General features: G+C 34.4%; 1 pseudogene; it reads right to left on the bottom strand.

The window, feature by feature from the left end:
- Positions 1-7,334: 7,334 nt before the first annotated feature.
- On the bottom strand, positions 7,335-16,341 carry LOC105131973 (RNA polymerase II C-terminal domain phosphatase-like 4; annotated as a pseudogene).
- Positions 16,342-19,396: the final 3,055 nt, after the last annotated feature.

The following is a 19,396-nucleotide window of genomic DNA, read 5'->3' as shown; positions in this document are numbered from 1 at the left end:
TGTTGTTACTATTATTGTTATTTATAATTATTGTTTATAATTTGTATAATTAACCTCCCTATTGTTCGACTCCGGTCTTGCCGGGTTATTTATTACTTTGACACTCCTGCACTTGGAAGAAGACATCAATTTTTTAGTCGTGTCAGTATATATACTTATCAAATTCATATTTCCAGTTGCAATTGCTACAGTGGAGAGAGCTTTTTCTGCTATGCATATCGTCAAGATTAGATTATGGAATAAGATGAGAGATAAGTGGATAAATGATAGTTTTTTGTACACATTAAGAAAGATATCTTTGATAAGATTGATAATGAAACAGTTTCAAAAACTCGAAGAGAACAATTATAATGCAAGTTTTTTTAGTTTAAAAGTATTTTTAAATTGATTTTACTTGATATGAATTAGTATATATGTTTTGAATTGATTTTTATTGCATATCTATATAATATAGTATTTGTTAATAATTCGCCCCTCATTGAAAACAATTTGGCTCCGCCACTTATCTTTAATATGATTTATATTATTCTCTAATATACCCCCTCAAGTGAAAACATTTTGGACTTGAAACTTGCACAGACCCAAATTACCTTGTGTTTAATTTTATCAAATAAATGAGGATGGTGAGATTCAAACTCGTGACCGCTTGATCATCAAGGCTCTGATATCATATCAAAGAATTAATTCAACCTAACAAGTTTAAGCTATTAGGTGAAGTCCTAGGATATGATTTATATTATTCTCTAATATACCCCCTCAAGTGAAAACATTTTGGACTTGAAACTTGCACAGACCCAAATTACCTTGTGTTTAATTTTATCAAATAAATGAGGATGGTGAGATTCGAACTCGTGACCGCTTGGTCATCAAGGCTCTGATACCATATCAAAGAATTAATTCAACCTAATAGATTAAGCTGTTAGGTAAGGTTCCAGAATATGATTTATATTATTCTCTAACACACCCCCTCAAGTGAAAGCTCTTTGCGATTAAAACTTGCACAGGACCACTTTACCTTGTGCTTAATTTTATCAAATAAATAGAAATTATAAGATTCGAACTTGTGACCGTTTAGTTATCAAGGCTCTAATACCATGCCAAATAACCGTCTCAACCCAATAGCTTAAGCTATTAGGTGAGGTCACATGATATGATTTATATTATTCTCTAACATATTTAATCCTTTTATTGTTTTTTAGGCAAAAAATTTATAAGATAATTATATTTATTTGTTAACTTAGATAAAGTATTACTTGTATTAATATTTATATATAAAAAAAAACAATTAAAGAATTTTTGTTAAAAAACCCAATGTCTTAATTACATTAATTTGTTAACTTAGATAAAGTATTACTTGTATTAAGAAAAAAAAAACAATTAAAGGATCTTTGTTTTTAAAGAACCCAATATCTTAGATATATAAAATATTAATAAAATCTAAAACCTTTTTGGAAAACATTGTTCAATATGAGTGAAAATAATATTCACTAGAACAATGAAATTAATTATTTTTTTATCATAAAAAATCATACAATTAGTTATTAGGAGCAACAAGGTCTTTGGAAGCAATGCAACGTGCTTTTCAATTTAAGATGTGCCTTTTATTAGGCCTATTCCTCCGACTTTTTTCTCTCATCTTATTGACAATCATACTGGTCATGCAAAGTTTCAGAGTTGTTCTTTTTTATTGAGAAATCCTTATTTTTTACTTTTTTATTTTTTATTTTTGTTCATGACTTTTTTGTAAGATTCCGATTTGTTTTCAATTTCATCATTCAGTCTTAATTTGTTATGTTGTTTTCTCTAATTTTTTCCTTATTTTTTTTATAAATTTCTTAGTCCTTTTTTAAATTAATTTCTCTTTTCAATTTCACCCATCAAATAAAAATTTATTTTTGTTTTTCATTTCAATTTTGTTCCTCATTCTTTAGATTGCTTTTTTTTTCCTTTTTTTACATTAATTTTTTTATTTTGATTTAACCCTTCAATCAAAAATAAGATTTTTTAATCTAAACTTTGATCCTTATTCTTTTAATTGCTATTTTTTTATCTTTTTACATAACTAAATTTTTTTTTCCAATTTTAGTCTTTAACATTTGATTGGTTGGGAATTGAGTTTTGTGTTTTTTGTAGGTAAGGTGATTCCCATGTAATGACCCAAATCATAAGTTTGGAAAGTTAAAAGGTTGACATTACTCTCTTCTTTTTTTTTTACTTATGATAGGTAAAAGTCATTCTCTTTTCAACTTTCATAATTCGACATTTGTTTTTTTTTTAAATAAGCTTTGTGATTTTGTTTTTGTTTTCTATCAAATTATCTTGATCTCATAACCTAAATGGAGTTGATTCGGGCTCAGTTTGTTTTTTTAACGCAATTTCTTCCTTTTATATCTAATGGGTTGAGAATTAAGTTACATAGTTTATCTTTTTTAAAAAAAAATAGTTTTTTTTTCTCAGGTTATCATGATCATTTAAAAAAACAATTAGACCATATGTTTTTGTTGCCTATTTTTTCTCATCTAATTAAAATAAAATAAATTTATTTAACTTAATTGCACTTATGACTTGTGTTGCAGATTTTTCTTCCTGTTTGAAAACGTGTTTGTGGCACTTGAACATTATTTTTTACGCAAAAAAATCTAGCCCCACTGCATAATGCAGATCCATAGCTAGTATAATATATATTTAACAATGATCTTGTTGGTAATAAATTATTGTGTCAAATTTTTTAGTTAAATTAACAACATACAAATGTGAATTCACTAGCATAATTAATAAAATCAAGAGGAGGCTTACATGGTCGTTAACTTCAGGGCCCGTGGGATTAGTCGTGGTGCGCGAAAGCTGGCCCGAACCCCCCCGTTAATCTAAAAAAAAAAAACAAAAAAAAAAGAATGTATATAAGAGATTATATCTAAACTTAGCATACATGTAAAAGCATAGTCGATCCATCATCATTTGTTTTGGGAATCATGATCGATTATTTTTAATCTTGATATATTATAGTAGATCAATTTTGGTTGATTATTACTGATCTTAGTTTATTATAATCGATCGATCATGATGGTTGATTATGCTAACTTTTCCCTTATCAACTAAACATTAAATAATAAAAATAAAATAAATATACGTAATTATTGAAGAATTATGTTCTAATGAAGGAAACATATTGTGCTGCTGTCAAGGATTTGATCCTTTATACATAAGGTCAAATTTTCTAGTGAAATTGATTTCAATGCAAACAATCTGTCACGATTTCAGCATCACCACTTTAAAAAATGGCATTATTGATCAAGTACTATATGAACGATTTGAAAACAAACTCAAGTTCTATTTATGACTAGAACCTAAAGACCTAAAGCTCTAGAAGAGACTATAGACTAAAAAGAACCAAAAAAAATAGAAGAAAAACAAGAGGTAACAAGTTGTTGATAGTTGTAAAGATTGCTCTAATCACTCTAATCTCGTATTCCTAAATAACCCCTTCCATCTCCTATTTGTGCCAAAAACTGATGTAGAATTGATGATGTTAATTATTGTAATTAATCCTCATTATTTTTAATCTTTAATAATTACTTGTCATGAAATAAAATACGATAATTTTGCTTTAAAACTAAATGAATTTTCCTTAAAAATTAAATGTTTATGTAGTGGAAGGTAATTGATCAGACATGCTATTTATAGTCTAACATAAAATAAATTTTTTGTGCGAAAATCATGTAACAATAAATCTAAATTCATATTGTATCGAGCCAAAGCGAGTATACAAGTATGGTTTAAGCTCAAAGTCCATATAGCTGAGGACCTCTCCTAGTTCAAAGCTTTGATGTTCTATGAATCCAATTTTAACTGCATAATATATCACCATGCACCATATACATACTTGAAAGCTTTAAGATCAATTATTTATTCACTCATAAATGATTTCACACTTGTTAATATTCTATTTTAAAATACTATATGAAAGAACATCAATGCAAAATATGGGATATCGCAGTACTGAATGCGTAGTAGTTAAAGATTAGCTATCAATTGGCAGTTCAATCCGGTCTTGTATCAATTAACAATGTTCAATAATGCAAATAAAGTGATGATACAATTCCATCTTACCAGCTCGATGTGGAATTATTGAACAATCTGAGAGTCCCAGTTTCAATCATAATACAAAAGAATTATTGTTTATCTCCTCGTTTGTAATCAATATAGGAGTGTTGCTAAGCAGAATGATTAAGATCTTCGGGCCAGAAACCTCTAATACATATCGTTTCAGTTCGAATTATATCTAACTTCTGTTTTCAATAGTCAACAAGGGTTCATAACGTGTAGAGTTTTGATGCCATGTTTAGCTTAGGCACAATTTAGAATTGAATCGATTTAATTATTTTTTATTTTTTTAATTGTTCAATGTACTAATATAAAAAATATATATATATTATTTTAATATATTTTTAAATAAAAAACACTTTAAAAAATAATAATAAAATAATTATTATCTTGATGTAAAGACTCCCTTAATGTCAATTGTTTGATTTTAATAATGCAAAAGCAACCAAATAATGCTTAACCAACCATTAAAAAGAAAAGGTTAGGTACACAAATATCACATTACAAATGAGTATATATAAAACTTTAAAAAAAAAACTGTAAAAAATCACAATAATATTAATCAACAAATTCTGACTAAACTTCAATAAATAATTTGAAGAGATGAAACTATAAGCAAAGATTCCATGCAGGATTCAAGTATAGAAAGCCTACATGGATCTTCTACATACATCACTCTGTTGAGAGATCCCCTGCTATAATTCTTCATTCCATATACTTCATGATTTCCATAATTCCTGCATCAAATCATGTATATATATATATAGTAGGAATCAATGACCTGTACTGCATGAAATGCCTATTTAAAGGCACGAACAATATACATGAATACAAGTTCAGCTTTCCTACATGGTATCAGAGTCTTGTATCACTATGGCATCCTCTTCTTCAATTCAAAAATGTTCCTTGCTTTTTCTCTTGAGATTACACTCCTAAAATCATGTCTGCTAGATATCTCCATCAAGCTAGCTTCAAACAATTATCTTCTGTGAAAAGCACAGGTTATTCCTGTTTTACATGGCTATGGACTCCCTGGATATGTGAAGGATGAAGTTTCCTGCCCAGAATCAACAATCATTGGTGAGAATGGTGAGTTGCAAAAAAATTCTACTACAGTAGTATGGCTGCACACGGATCAATTGATCCTTGAATGGATCAACAGTTCACTATCTGATGGACCTTTTTCTCAAGTCATCAATAACGAATCTTTGCATGATGCATGGCAAGTGTTAGAGACCCTTTATGGCACTCACACTCGAGATCGCATCCAACAAATCAAAGGCGAACTACAGTTTCTAACAAAAGGCACCTCTTCAATGGAAGATTATTTACACAAAGCAAAAGCTTTAGCTCTGTCTTTTTATGGTGCAGGTAAACCAATGGATGATGATGAATTCATCATTTGTATTCTTCAAGGATTAGGATATGAATTTGATCTTATAGTAGCAGCATTAAATGTTAGAGATACCTTTCCATCTCTTGAAGGAGTTATTGGCAAACTCCATGACTTTGAAATTTGAATTCAAGGAGCACAAACAACTGCTCGTTTATGGCTTTTTATAGAAATCATGGTCGCACAAACTCAAAGCCATGGATAAACACTAGCACTCGTGGTCACAATCATCGCAACTTCACTGGAGAAATCCTATTAACAACACTCCATCACGAGCTAAAGAGACTCGTTTTCCTCGCCAAAATGAAAGCTTCACTAGGACTCGTCAGAAACAAATCTCACATAACAGTAATTATGGACATGGTAGCATCATTTGTTTTTGATGTGGAGACCTAATCACAAAGCATATGGATAATTTGCATCTGATGAAGAAGCTGATCAATACAAGGCCTTTACTGCAATTAAAATTGGTGAAACTACAAAAGAGACATAGTATTCTAACACTGGAGCAAACCAGCATATGACGTCTGACACAAATAAAGTCCAAGGAATTATCTGTTATCCTGGAAATGACTCTGTTATGGTTGGAAATGGTCAGGGCTTGCCTATCACTGGTACTGGAAACGTTACTATTCCCACTACCAATCTCAAGCTAAATGTTCTTGTGGTTCCTGCAATTAAAAAGAAACTATTATCTATATCTCAATTCGTAAGAGATAATAACTGCTATTTTTTTTTTATCTATGGGGTTTTATTCTTAAGGACATGAAGACAAAGCAGGTAATTCTTAAAGGTTTCATGAAAGATGGGTTATATCCAATCAATTTGCAGCAATTCTCCACAATTCCAGTTAGTTTTTTAGCAAATAAAGTGTCCAGCAACTTATGGCATGCATGACTAGGCCAACCTCAAGCCAGAATTCTCACAAAGTTATGTTTACCATCTATGGATAAACAAAATATTTTTTGTGAAAGCTGTGTTTTGGAAAATCAACAAAGTTACTGTTTGAATCTAGAAACTCATATGCTACTGCTTTTCTGCATACACTGTATTCAAATGTCTGGGGTCCTACATTTGTCCCCTTTTATGATGGAAACTGATTCTATTTAATTATTGTTGATGAGTATTCCCGGCATATATTGTTCTTTTCTATGAATCGAAAATCTGACATAGCAATAATATTTCCTTCCTTTCTCAAGCAAATGGAAACACAGTTTGATACTCATGTTAAAATATTTCAAAGCGATTAAGGCGGTGAGTTTGTTAATCAAAGTCTGCAGAATCTTTTCAAAACTAATGGCATCATTCATAGAATTTCATGTCCAGGAACACTAGAACAAAATGGATTAGCCAAGCGATGTCATCGACATATCGTAGAAATAAGATTAACCCTGATATCACATGCTTCTGTTCTAATAAAATTCTAGACAATAGTGTTTTGTACTGCAGTGTTCCTAATTAATCGCTTACCAACTTCAGTCTTGGGTTACAAGTCACCATATAAAGTGGTTTTTGGCTCTACTCCTACTTATAACTCCTTACGAGTGTTTGTATGTTCCTGTTATCCCTTGCTTGCACCATTTGGTCAATCAAAATTCGATTTTAAATCCACACGATGTCTTTCTTGGTTACTCCACCAATCACAAAGGTTATCTCTATCTTAAGCTACAGACATATTATTTTTACATATCACGCCATGTGAAATTTAATGAACTCTAGTTTCCCTATAAGTGCATGTAGCAACCTGATACATATGCCTCTTAGTTGTTTAACATTAAGGCACTTCCTCGACTACTCAAAACTGTGGCAAAAAAATCAATTGCCACAACCCTAAAAGTCAGTCATTACGATCCAGCAACAACTGTTCAAAATGCCAAAAATATTCAAAAAGAATCAGCACCTCAACCTACCATTTCTATTTCACTATCTTCATCCACTACAGCAGAAATCACTCTTGTACCACCAGTGATCTCTCGTACATCTGCTCCAGCTTCACAGTGACAGCATCATATGATTACACGAACTCAAACAAGGAAGCTAAAACCCAAGGTATTTATTTCTTCACGACATCCCATTCTTGCCTATTTTGTTGCTGACCTTGTTGCCCAACCACAAGAGCCATTTTCAGTTCAACATGCTCTCCAATATCCACATTGGCTTTAAGCAATGCAAGCTGAAATGGATGCCCTTCACAGCAACAAAACCTGGACCTTGGTACCTAAACAAGCCAAAATGAATATTATCAGTAATAAATAGGTGTTTAAATTCAAAATACGATCTGATGGTTCTATTGAAAGTTATAAAGCTTGGCTGGTGGCTCGTGGATTTTCACAGCAACCAAGACTTGATTATGATGAAACATTCAATCATGTTATAAAACCCAGCACCATTTTGCTTATCCTCACCATTGGCCTGTCTCAAGGATGGTCTGTCAAACAACTAAATGTTAGCAATGCCTTCCTTCATGGTGATCTACAGGAGCAAGTGTATCTGGCTCAACCTCTAGGTTTTGAAGATTCATCTCATCCAAATTATGTTTGTCATCTTCATAAAGCTCTATACGAATTGAAGTAGGCTTCTCGTGTATGGTACCTCAAATTCAGTAACTATATTCAGCAAATGGGATTTACACGATGCCTCTATGATCAATCCTTATTTTATCACACTCAAGGATCAGACATTCTCCTCTTACTTATCTATATTGATGACATTCTTTTAATAGGCAGCTCATCTTCATAGATTACCAAGCTTATTGCCCATCTCTCTACTGTTTTCCATATGAAAGATCTATGTGACATTCATTATTTCTTATGACTTTAAATTGCTCATGATGAGTCCACATTCACAGTCACTCAAACAAGGTATCTGATATCTCTTCTTCAAAAGTTTGGCCTTGACGATGCCAAACCAGTAAGCACTCTACTAGCATCGGGTTCTACCATATCTGCCATTGATGGTGTTCCCTTAACTGATCCTTTTCACTATTATTGTTTGGTTGGTTCTCTATAATACCCCACCCTGAGCAGACCAGACATTTCGTTTGTTGTACATCATATATGCAGATTCATGCAAGCACCTCATGATACTCATCTTATTGTTGTAAAAAGGATATTTTTGGTATCTGAAGGGGACACTCAATGTTGGACTTCACTACATTCGCACTCCTATTCATGAACCTCATGGTTCTTGTGACACAGATTGGGCTGATTGTAGGGATGATAGACGTTCCACTACTAGGTTTGCTATTTTTTAGGCACCAATTTGATATCCTAGGGAGCTAAGAAGCAAGCCATTGTGTCTCAATCAATAGCTGAGGCAAAGTATCGCACCTTAGCTTCCACTACAGCTGAGCTTATGTGATTTGTTCATTTACTCAAAAATATTGGCCATTGTGTTCCTCCTCCTAAGCTTTGCTATGATAATATTAGTGCCATCCATATGGCTAAAAATCCAGTATTCTATCATCATACAAAACACATTGAAATTTATGTCTATTTTGTTAGAGAATGAGTTGCAAGTGGAGCTCTTTCTTTGGCTTATATTCCAGAATCCGATCAAATTGCGGATATTTTTACCAAATCATTTTATGTTGCAATGTTTGCATTAAATCGTGACAAGCTCTACCTCGGTCCAGCCCCGCCTTGAGCCTGAGGGGGGATGAAGAGATATGAAAATATATGCAGAGATTCCATGCAGGATTCAAGTGCAGAAATCCCCTACTATAATTCTTTATTCCATTTACTTCATGATTTCCATAATTCCTGCATCAAATCATGTATATATATCGTAAGAATCAATGACCTGTAATGTATGAAATGCCTATTTAAAGGCACGAACAACGTATATGAATACAACTTCAACTTTCCTATATAATCAACTTAAGATGGGATTCATATAGTTCCATGTAAAGTTCCGGTATATGAAGTGTTTGTATGCCCAAATACAAGTTAGACTTTGACTATAGTTGAAAAAGCTTGATCGTTAATTTTTAATTTGGTTGACAAAGATTCTCTTCAGGCTGCTTTTGCCAAAAATAATTGGTAGCTTCAATCCATCCAGGATGGACCAAGAACTAGTTATGCATCAAGGCCCCAACGTGATTTCTGTTGGAATATTGCCAATTATGTTGTTGTTATTGTCAAAGAAGATGGCTTTCATTGTCAAAAAAAGAAGGCTAACTTCTGAGAGTCAAAGAGGGATGCTGGTGCAGCATTTGCAACCTCTTGACATTGTCAAAGAAGGAGGCTACAATGGTGGGTTGCTAGTGGCAACTGCTAATGTCAAAAGAAGTTGCACTAACCATTAACAAAGAGTAACCACTATTGTTGACAAGTGTAGAAGGAGCTGTCATTGAAGCTTATAAATAGACACCAAGAGTGCAGCATAAACTGAGAGGGTAAGAGCAAAGTGAAGAGAAGAAGAGAGAAAGAAAGAAGGGCTGCCACTACCAGCCCTACTGCAGTATGTAACGGCTGCCCTATGTAGCAATGAGAGATGAGAGTTGAGTGAATATGATCCTTCTTTGTGTGTTGTATTCTTTTTCTATCTCTAATAATATAGACTACTCTCATGAATGTAAGCAATTTACCAAACCAAGTTAAATATTGTGTGTCAGTGTGCTTAGCCTCCAATGGGCAACTATCATGAACACCACCATTCCACAGGGGGAGCAGACTTCCTAACAATTGATATCAAAACTTATGGTTTAAAGTGGTGTTTGATCTTTGCTCAAAAATAAAAGTTGTTAAAATTGTGTTTTAACCATACCACTATGTAGAGGAGGCAAAGACGAAGCCACTAGTGAAAATGGAATAGAAATCGGATGTCGTACATGCCCGCACACAATGACGAGGTGGCAGTCCATGCGCGTAGACGCGCCCCATACATGCCATGAGTCTTCTTCGCCTAGATGGGCTTACCCGACCCATGTGACTGACCCAGATATGATAATATCAGCATGACATAATTATGACGTCAGCATGCACAGTAAGCATGCCAAGGATGACGTCATCATAACATAGTTGTGATGTCAGCATGCACAGTTGGCATGTCATGTCAGCGTCCAGTTAGCTGACACGTCAACACTAGGACCTACCAACCACATCATTAAATCGCGAGCCGAGCCGAGTTAGAGTCGAGCCGCAAGCTAAAGGATAGGATCCAGTGTAGCTGATCTTACGTGCAACCAGATTTAAGATTAAATCTGAGCTGTTCATTAGGCTAGAATTGTTTTGATCAAATCTTAGCCCTCTGAAATGCGATTTGAACGATTTCAGACTTGTTTCCAACTAATTTGATCGTTTCGGATGCAATGGTATGGTCCAATCATTGACATTAAAACCAAAAATGGTGGTGGTGAATTATTAAGAGAGATTGCCTAATCAGGAGGCATCTAAAGGTCATCATGGTGGTTAATGGTGATAAAAAAAAAATCACAAATGTTTGCCCAATTACATGTGTTAAACTGTTATATAGGGAGATTTTTTGTTACCTTGAATCGAAGGCAAGATTAGGACACTCTGGGACACCTGATCATGTGGACGATTTGAGGTGGAGAGTGAAAATTAACATTGTCAAAGAAGGAGGCTACGATGATGGGTTATTGGTGGTCACTGTTAAAGTCAAAAGAAGTTGCACTAATAATTGATAAAGAGCAACCAACATTGTTGACCAGTGTAGAGGGAGCTGTCATTGAAGCCTATAAATAGACACCAAGAGTGCAACACAAAATGAGAGGGTGAAAGAGCAAAGTGAAGAGAAGAAGAGAGAAAGAAAGAAGGGCTGCCACCAACAGCCCTGCTGCTGCATACAGCTGCTGCCCTATGTAGCAATAAAAGATGGGAGTTGAGTGAATGTGATCTTTCTCTATCTCTAATAATATAGACTACTCTTGTGAATGTAGGTAATTTTCCGAACCACGTTAAATATTGTGCGTTAGTGTACTTAACCTCCAATTAACAACTATCATGAACACCATCATTTCGCAGGGGAGGCAAACACCCCAATAATTTCTTAGTCCCAGCTTCTTTCAAGATCACAAGTCACTAATGCGTCAAGTTCTGTGGAGCATGTGGCTCCTAGCTACTCAACCATCCTCCAAGATGGTGGTTATAAGCCTGGAATTGGGTAGGAAAACTCTGCTGAAGATAATTTTACACCCCTTCAGGACATCCTTGCGAACTTTTTTGAGCACCTGCATGCAAAATAGAAAATATCCGCTTAATGAGACCAATTTTCACTAACCCTTTTTACCTATCTCACATCTCTACCATCCGGATTCTCTTCTAATTCCTGCAACAATGTTCCCTATCAATAACACCTTGAAAACAAACAAAAAACAAAAGAATTTTATTAGCCAAACTGGGGACACGAAGATACACCTCAAAGAAGATATGGTAAATTTTCTGTATAGCCTTGAGAACAGATGCAAGTGCTCCTTCAGACTCACTCTTATCACTATTCAACTCCAAAAGAGATTTACAATTGAATCCAAATTGATAGCATCAATATCAAATTTTCTCTATGCCTCATCTAGGCCTCAAAACTATGTTTAGAAGCACGCTACAAAAATTAAAAGGCAACTCTTCAATAAAAATTAACCATATGCACTCTCATTTTCTGCATCATCAAGGATTAGAATGGCACTTTCTTTCCCCGAGACCACATCATGACCCTTTTCATGCCTTTGAGTTCCATCATTACATGAAGTAACTTTAGCATTGAAGAATTCTCCTCCAAGGTCAAGCAGTTTAGCCATTTCCCATGCATAGGCCTGATCACCCAAGGTGTACATGTACAGCCCAAACATCTGAGTTGCTTTTTTAAGAAACATACATGCGAAAGGCCTTGACTTAACCATCATGTGCATGAACCTCAACATGAATAGATTGCCTTTTGAAACATCTATTCATTTGGCATGAATGCATGCTCAGCAAAATGCATTGTCTATCAAAAAAGAGATATATATTCAGCCAAAATGTCCAAAAATATGATGACAAGTTACAAGCACAAGATATGAAAACAAAATTTATACCCAAACAACAACTTCTTCTACCCAATTCTCTCATTTTTTTTCTTATTTGATAAAAGAAAAATCTCATCAAGAGATCAATAGACAAACATTATAAATAGGACAAGGCATCATGAGTCTGCTAATGACATGAAGCATTTGTTAAAGAAACTCCACTAAAAACCTCTGCAGCTTTACTCCTTGGCATAATAATAGAAAGATATATAGGAGTAGAATTACCTATAGAAGAGGAAAAATAGAGAAGAAGAAAGAAACCTCATAGAAGCGGACTGGAGAATTGAAAGAAGCTAGGGCTTCCTTATCATACATGATAATCTCTTCTACAAGGCCATAGGGTTCAAAAACCTCATTAAGAAGGATGGATTCTAACAAATATAATTTTCATGCATGAAGGAACCATTCATGGAGAGGAAGGGATTTGTTTTCACGTGATTTATTTATTTTAGTTTTTTTTATAATGGCAGTTTGCTGTGTTTTCTTTTGTGTGTGTGTGTGTGATTATATAGCAAAGAAATAAGGATTTGTGAGGTCTAGGTCTTTCTTCTTTTCTTTTCTTTTTGAGAAAGAACAAGAACCTAGGTGGATTTTACGGTGGCGCCAATTGATGTCGGAAAAGGTAGAATTCGCAATAGGCGATTGAAATTAGGGAAAATAGAAAAACCCAATGCAAGAGTAATAGTTATTAAATCAGGTTAAATATTTATATTTTTTATAAAAAAAAAATTTATATATATATATATAGTTTAAAAAAATTTAACAAATCAAAAGTTTTATGCAGTAATTAAATAAATTAAGAATTATATATGCTAATAAATAAATAAGTCATTAATGACATTTAAAAACAAAACTTTAAAAATCAAGAGATAGATATAAATCAAGCTATTTAATTTTGAAAGATAGAACATTTATTGATCATGTTTATTAATTAATCAAACAATAATAGAAATAGATAAATATATTAAATTGATTGAATAAAAAATTATAAAGCTACACATATTAAAAATATTATCTAAAAATAGATATTTATTATTTTTTAAAACATAGTTTATCTATACAAAAGATAAAAGTAAAATCATAGATAAATCAGGAAAAACTTTTCGAAAATTAAATGCGTAACCAAAAAATCATTAATTATTATTTAAAAAAGACTCTCTAAGCAAAATAAAAAAGAAAACAGGTATTAATATAGATATAATTAAGTCTTTTTAAAAAAATCAATTAAAATAAAAAAATAAAGGAAAAGGTCTAGAATTATTAGGCCTAGCAAGCTAGGCTAACTTGTCAGACCCATTTCACCAAGGCTCACGTGACCAGGCTAATTTTTTTAATCTGCACCATGTCGGCTGCCTCTTTTTCTTTTAAAAAAACACAAACGACATGTCGTTTATTTTGCATAGATTACGACCACTATAGTAGTCAAAAAATCAAAACCTATGTCATTTTGATCTAAAAACTTATTTTCAACCTGTTTTTGACCCGAAACATCTTAGAAACTATGACAAATATATCCATGACCTTAAAAATTAAAAAATCCACCCTAAAAACTCAAGTCAACTTGAAATCAAAGATTAACTTGAGCTCAAATATATTTTTTTATAAACTTTCAAGGTATAAAAATACCTTGTATGAACGCCCCTCGTCAAATGAAGTAATTTGACATAAATATCCTCCATTTTGATGGACTAAATCGATGCTAATGACAAGTTTCTCTCTCTAATGCCAGAATTTGATGACCCTTCTCTTTCTTCTCTCTCAATCAGGGACAAAAAAAACCCACTCTACCAAAATGGAATTCGAACAATTTCGAGAACCAAAATTGTATAATTTGCATGCTTGTTTATGTTGGAGGACCAAAGTGTATTTTTTTCAAAACTATAGTAGGCCACTCATGTTTACTATATTTTTTTATTTTAGTCCCGCTCTTCCAATCTCATCCTTTCATAAGAATTTAAAATCAATTATTTTTTAAAATAAAACTAAATTGTCAAAAAACAAAGTTTAAAAATCAAATTGAAAAGAAAAAAAATTGTATAATAACACATACATGGTGAAAATCCCACGTGTTTTAAAATATAATATAACAAATCTCAAGAGGCTGAAGAAATGAAAGAAGACCATGTAGAAGAGGGTTCAAATAAAAAGAAAAAACATACGTAATTCTTAAGTTTTAAGGCATAATTAACTTTCTGCAAAGGACATGCTGTTTCTGCAGACACCAAGAAACCCTAGTGTGTTATAAACTAAACGGGAAATAAAAATCCTAAATAAATGTAACTTTTAATAATAATAACAAAATCCTAAATTAATAAACGCATAAAATCACAAATAAATACGTAAATTCTTTTGTTCCTATACTGCATTAAGAGGCTAATAACAATTAGAGAAATATGGAAAAACTTGAGTGTTCCCCTCCATCCATAGACTCCATACTCCCACGTTCATTACACAATTCCACATATGTTCATGACCCCTCCCTTGCCATAGACTGCCAAAAGCTCATCCCAAACTACTAACAGCCAACTCCACATATCACAGAGTATTGTACAGCGCAAAAGGCAATGTTTCAGCGTCTCACTGCTACCATGTCCTCCTCTTGATTCCTTACACTGATGTACTCGCAAGTCCCATCCCCCCTTCTATGGCATATTTCCTTGCTATATATATATCCGCCATAACAATCAATAATTAATCAATAAAAGAAATAGTACACCTTTCTGCCCTTCATATCAATCAATAAAAGAAATAGTTTATTTGGGAATGAACCCTAACACCTAAAAAAACAACGCAAGCAAGCAAACTGTAGAGCGAAGCAGAGAAGAAACTGTTTATCCTTTCTAGACACTAGCTAAAAAAACTACAAAATGGGCAAGAAGTCATCAAGCTTCGTTAATTACCTCTTTTATTGAAGCTCAGATTCAGCATTTTTGCAATGAGCTGCAATGTTTTTCAACATCTCCAAAGCACTAGAATGAAAGAGCAAGCCAATTTGTAATGCTTGCATTTTAGCATCAGATAAAGGAACGGAAACTGTAGCAAATTTGTCAATTTTTTTCCAACCACCATGACTTTGTTATTGTAGTAGGTAGTAGTTGGTTGACATTTATTAGACTGCACATGGGTTGCTACCAAAACCCTCATACTTCTCTTATAAAAAGAGACGAGAGAGTGCAGCGTGTGCCAAGAGTGTAGAGAGAAAATAATGCAATTGTGAGAGTGAGTGCAAGTGCAGAGGAAGAGTGCAGTGGTGAGTGCAACTGTGAAATAGTGAGAAAGTGCAGATTTGAGAGAAACACCAAGTATAAGAGTGAAACACTAGGTTTTGTGGATTGTACTGGTTAAGTTGAGTGTTTGTATCATTCCTCCAATAATATACAATCTGCTGCCTCCGTGGACGTACTCGATTTTGGAGAACCATGTAAATCTTTTTGTTTGTGTTTTATTTGTGTTTGCTTTTGGTCCATTATGCGCAACAAATTGGTATCAGAGCATTAGGGAAGCCTGAACACTGAAAAAACACGTTTTTCAGCTCTCTGTTCAAAGTTGTAGAATTTTCAAAGTTCTCAGATCTTGATTTTGACCACCTACAAAGATTCCTCTCATCGATACGAGTCCAGCGATATAAAGATCATCAAAATCAAAGTTGAAACGAGCCTTGTAGAGCTCGCCGAAGTTTCGTTGGAAATCTACTAGAAAAACCAGACAGTGCCAGAATTCTCACCTGAGAAGACAGCCACGCCATCTGATATGTTGGCGTTGAGTCACCATCCATGTCATCAACAGAGGGTCCACATTGCCATGTCATCAGACACGTCATCTAACAGTGGTAGAATATTCTCTTAACATAATAAGAATATTCTGTTGACAGTAAGAGAATATTCTCGTGACAGAATATTCTTTATCAAAGACAGAATATTCCTTCCCTGAGTCAACTCGGTCAGATTGGTTTTTTAGCCAACTCAGTGATTTTTTGACCGGTTTTAGGCCGACTCAAGCTGGTTCCTAGCATTTCCAACCATTCCGGATGCAATCGTGGTGTCCGTTTTGTGAAACAGCACACTAAAGTTACTATTTTTAGCTTTTTTAGTATAAAAGTGTGTGTTTTAACAATTTCGGGAGCCTATTTGTAATCCAAAGATGTCATAATAGCTGATATTCCAAAAGAAAGATTTGCAAGAAATGCTAGTATACCTCCACAATATATCCTGATATCGAGTACCAAATTTGAGGTGGAGAAATTTGATGGGAAGGGTAATTTTAGCATGTGGAAATGTGAAGTCATGGATATGCTTGTCCAAATAAATTTGGATTTCACTCTAGAAGATAAACCGGAGGATTTAGATGATAAAAGCTGGGAAAGGATAAATCAGTTGGCCTGCAGTTCCATCCAATTTGTCTTATAAAGGATCAAAAGTACGCCTTTTCAGAACAAAACTCTGCAAAGGAATTATGGCAAGCACTGGAGGACAAGTTTATGAAGAAGAGTATAGAGAATTGTCTCTACTTGAAGAAAAGGATCTTTCACTTTCAGCTCAAGAAAGGTACTTCTATGAATGAGCATCTGAATGATTTTAATAAAATGATAGCTAATTTGAAGAATTTAGATATGGAAATTGATGATGAAGATAAAGCTTTGTTGTTATTGAATTCACTGCCTGACACATATGAACATCTCGTCACCACTTTACTGTATGGTAAAGAAAAGATTAAATTCATTGATGTGTCTAATGCTTTGGTGAAAAATGAGTACCGAAAAAAGGACCAGATTGTTCACAAGGAGTCAACGTCAGAAGCATTGACAATTAGAGGCAGAACAAACCCCAAGAGATTTCTAGGGTGAGGGTGATCTCGCTCAAAATCCAGAGGAGAATCATCAAATAGGTGATGTCTTGCAAAAGATGAGTGTGCTTTTTGTCACAAAGGGACACTGGAAGAAAGATTGTCCGATCAAGGGCAATAAGGAAAAAGATGAACCAACTGTGAACGTTGCACGAGATGAGGATGAACGAGACTCTGCATTCATGGTCTCATCACCAGAAAACCATTCTGGTGAATGGATTCTTGATTCTGCATGTTCCTATCACATGTGCCCTAACAAGCACTTATTCTCGAGACTCGAGGAGTTCGATGGAGGAGTTGTGTTGATGGGTAATGATGATGTTTGTGAGATCAAAGGGATTGGGACTATCCATCTGAAGATGCATAATGGGGTAGTCAAGACACTGACAGAGGTACGGTATGTACCTGACCTGAAGAAAAATCTCTTCTCACTTGGAGTCCTAGAATCCAATGGTTATAAGATTATCATGCATGGTGGAGTCCTGAGAGCAATCCGTGGTGCATTAGTTGTCTTAAGAGGCACGAGGAAAGGAAACTTATATTTCCTGGATGGATCTACTGTTACCGGTACAGCAGCTGTTTCCAAAAGCATAGAAGATGATGAAGCAGATAATTCCAGACTTTGGCACATGCGTTTAGGGCATGCTGGTGAAAAGGCTTTGCAAGGATTGGTCAAGCAAGGTCTATTAAAAGGCGCCAAGACTGGGAAGCATGGGTTCTGTGAGCATTGTGTTCTTGGAAAACAGACAAGAGTCAAGTTTGGCACTGCGGTACACAATACAAAAGGGATTCTTGATTATGTTCACACAGACGTATGGGGACCTTCAAAGAATGAATCTCTTGGAGGTAATCGTTGGTTTGTTACTTTTATTGATGATTTCTCAAGACGAGTATGGGTGTACATGATGAAACACAAGGATGAGGTCCTTGATATCTTTCTGAAATGGAAGAAAATGGTGGAGACTCAAACGGGAAGGAGAGTTAAGACTCTTCGGTCAGATAATGGTGGTGAGTACACTTTAGATCCTTTCTTTAAAGTTTGTCAGGATGAAGGGATCAAACGACATTTTACTGTGCGTAAAACACCACAACAAAATGGAGTAGCAGAACGCATGAATCGCACATTGGTAGAGAAAGTCCGATGTATGCTATCACATTCAGGACTAAGCAAAGTGTTCTGGGGCGAGGCATTAAGCTATGCTCGTCATATTGTTAACCGGTTACCTTCAGCAGCATTAAATGGAAGAACCCCTTTAGAGGTATGGTCAGGCTCTCCTGCAAATGATTATGACTCTATGCGTATATTTGGTTGCTCAGCATATTATCATGTTACTGAGTCCAAGCTAGATCCTAGAGCCAAGAAAGCTATATTTTTGGGCTTTAGTGGAGGAGTAAAAGGTTACAGACTCTGGTGTTCTGAATCAAAGAAAGTGATTTTGAGTAGAGATGTTACTTTTGATGAGTCTAGCATGTTACAGTAAGAGAAATCACATAAGAAGGAAAAATTGTCTGGTGATGCACAACAGGTGGAGTTGGGGACTTCAGTCATCCCTATAAAGACTTTTCAGACAATCTCTACTGAAGGAGATTCATATGAAAGTTCAGATAAAGAGGATGCAACAACTTCAGCAACCACACAACAAGAATCCATTACAACGAGTAAACTGAAAAGAGTTATCAAGAAACCTGCTTGGTATTGTAACATGGTGGCTTATGCTCTTCCGGTGATTGATGATGGAATCCCCTACACCTACAAAGAAGCAGTGCAGAGTGTATAAAGTGCAAAATGGAAAGAGGTAATGGATGAAGAGATGAAATCTCTCCATAAGAATCAAACTTGGGATTTGGTGCAACTCCCTAAAGGAAAGAAGACAATTGGTTGCAAGTGGGTATATGGCAAGAAGGAAGGTAATCATTGAAAAGACAACATCCGATTCAAAACAAGATTGGTAGCAAAAGGCTATGCTCAGGAAGGAGGGGATAGATTATAATGAGGTATTCTGTATAGTTGTTAAGCATTCTTCAATCCGTAT

Source organism: Populus euphratica, unplaced genomic scaffold (assembly GCF_000495115.2).
Source record: "Populus euphratica unplaced genomic scaffold, PopEup_1.0 scaffold73.1, whole genome shotgun sequence".
Classification (NCBI taxonomy): domain Eukaryota; kingdom Viridiplantae; phylum Streptophyta; class Magnoliopsida; order Malpighiales; family Salicaceae; genus Populus; species Populus euphratica.
The sequence above is the reverse complement of the archived record's forward strand: the minus strand, read 5'-3'. Positions and strand labels throughout refer to the sequence as shown.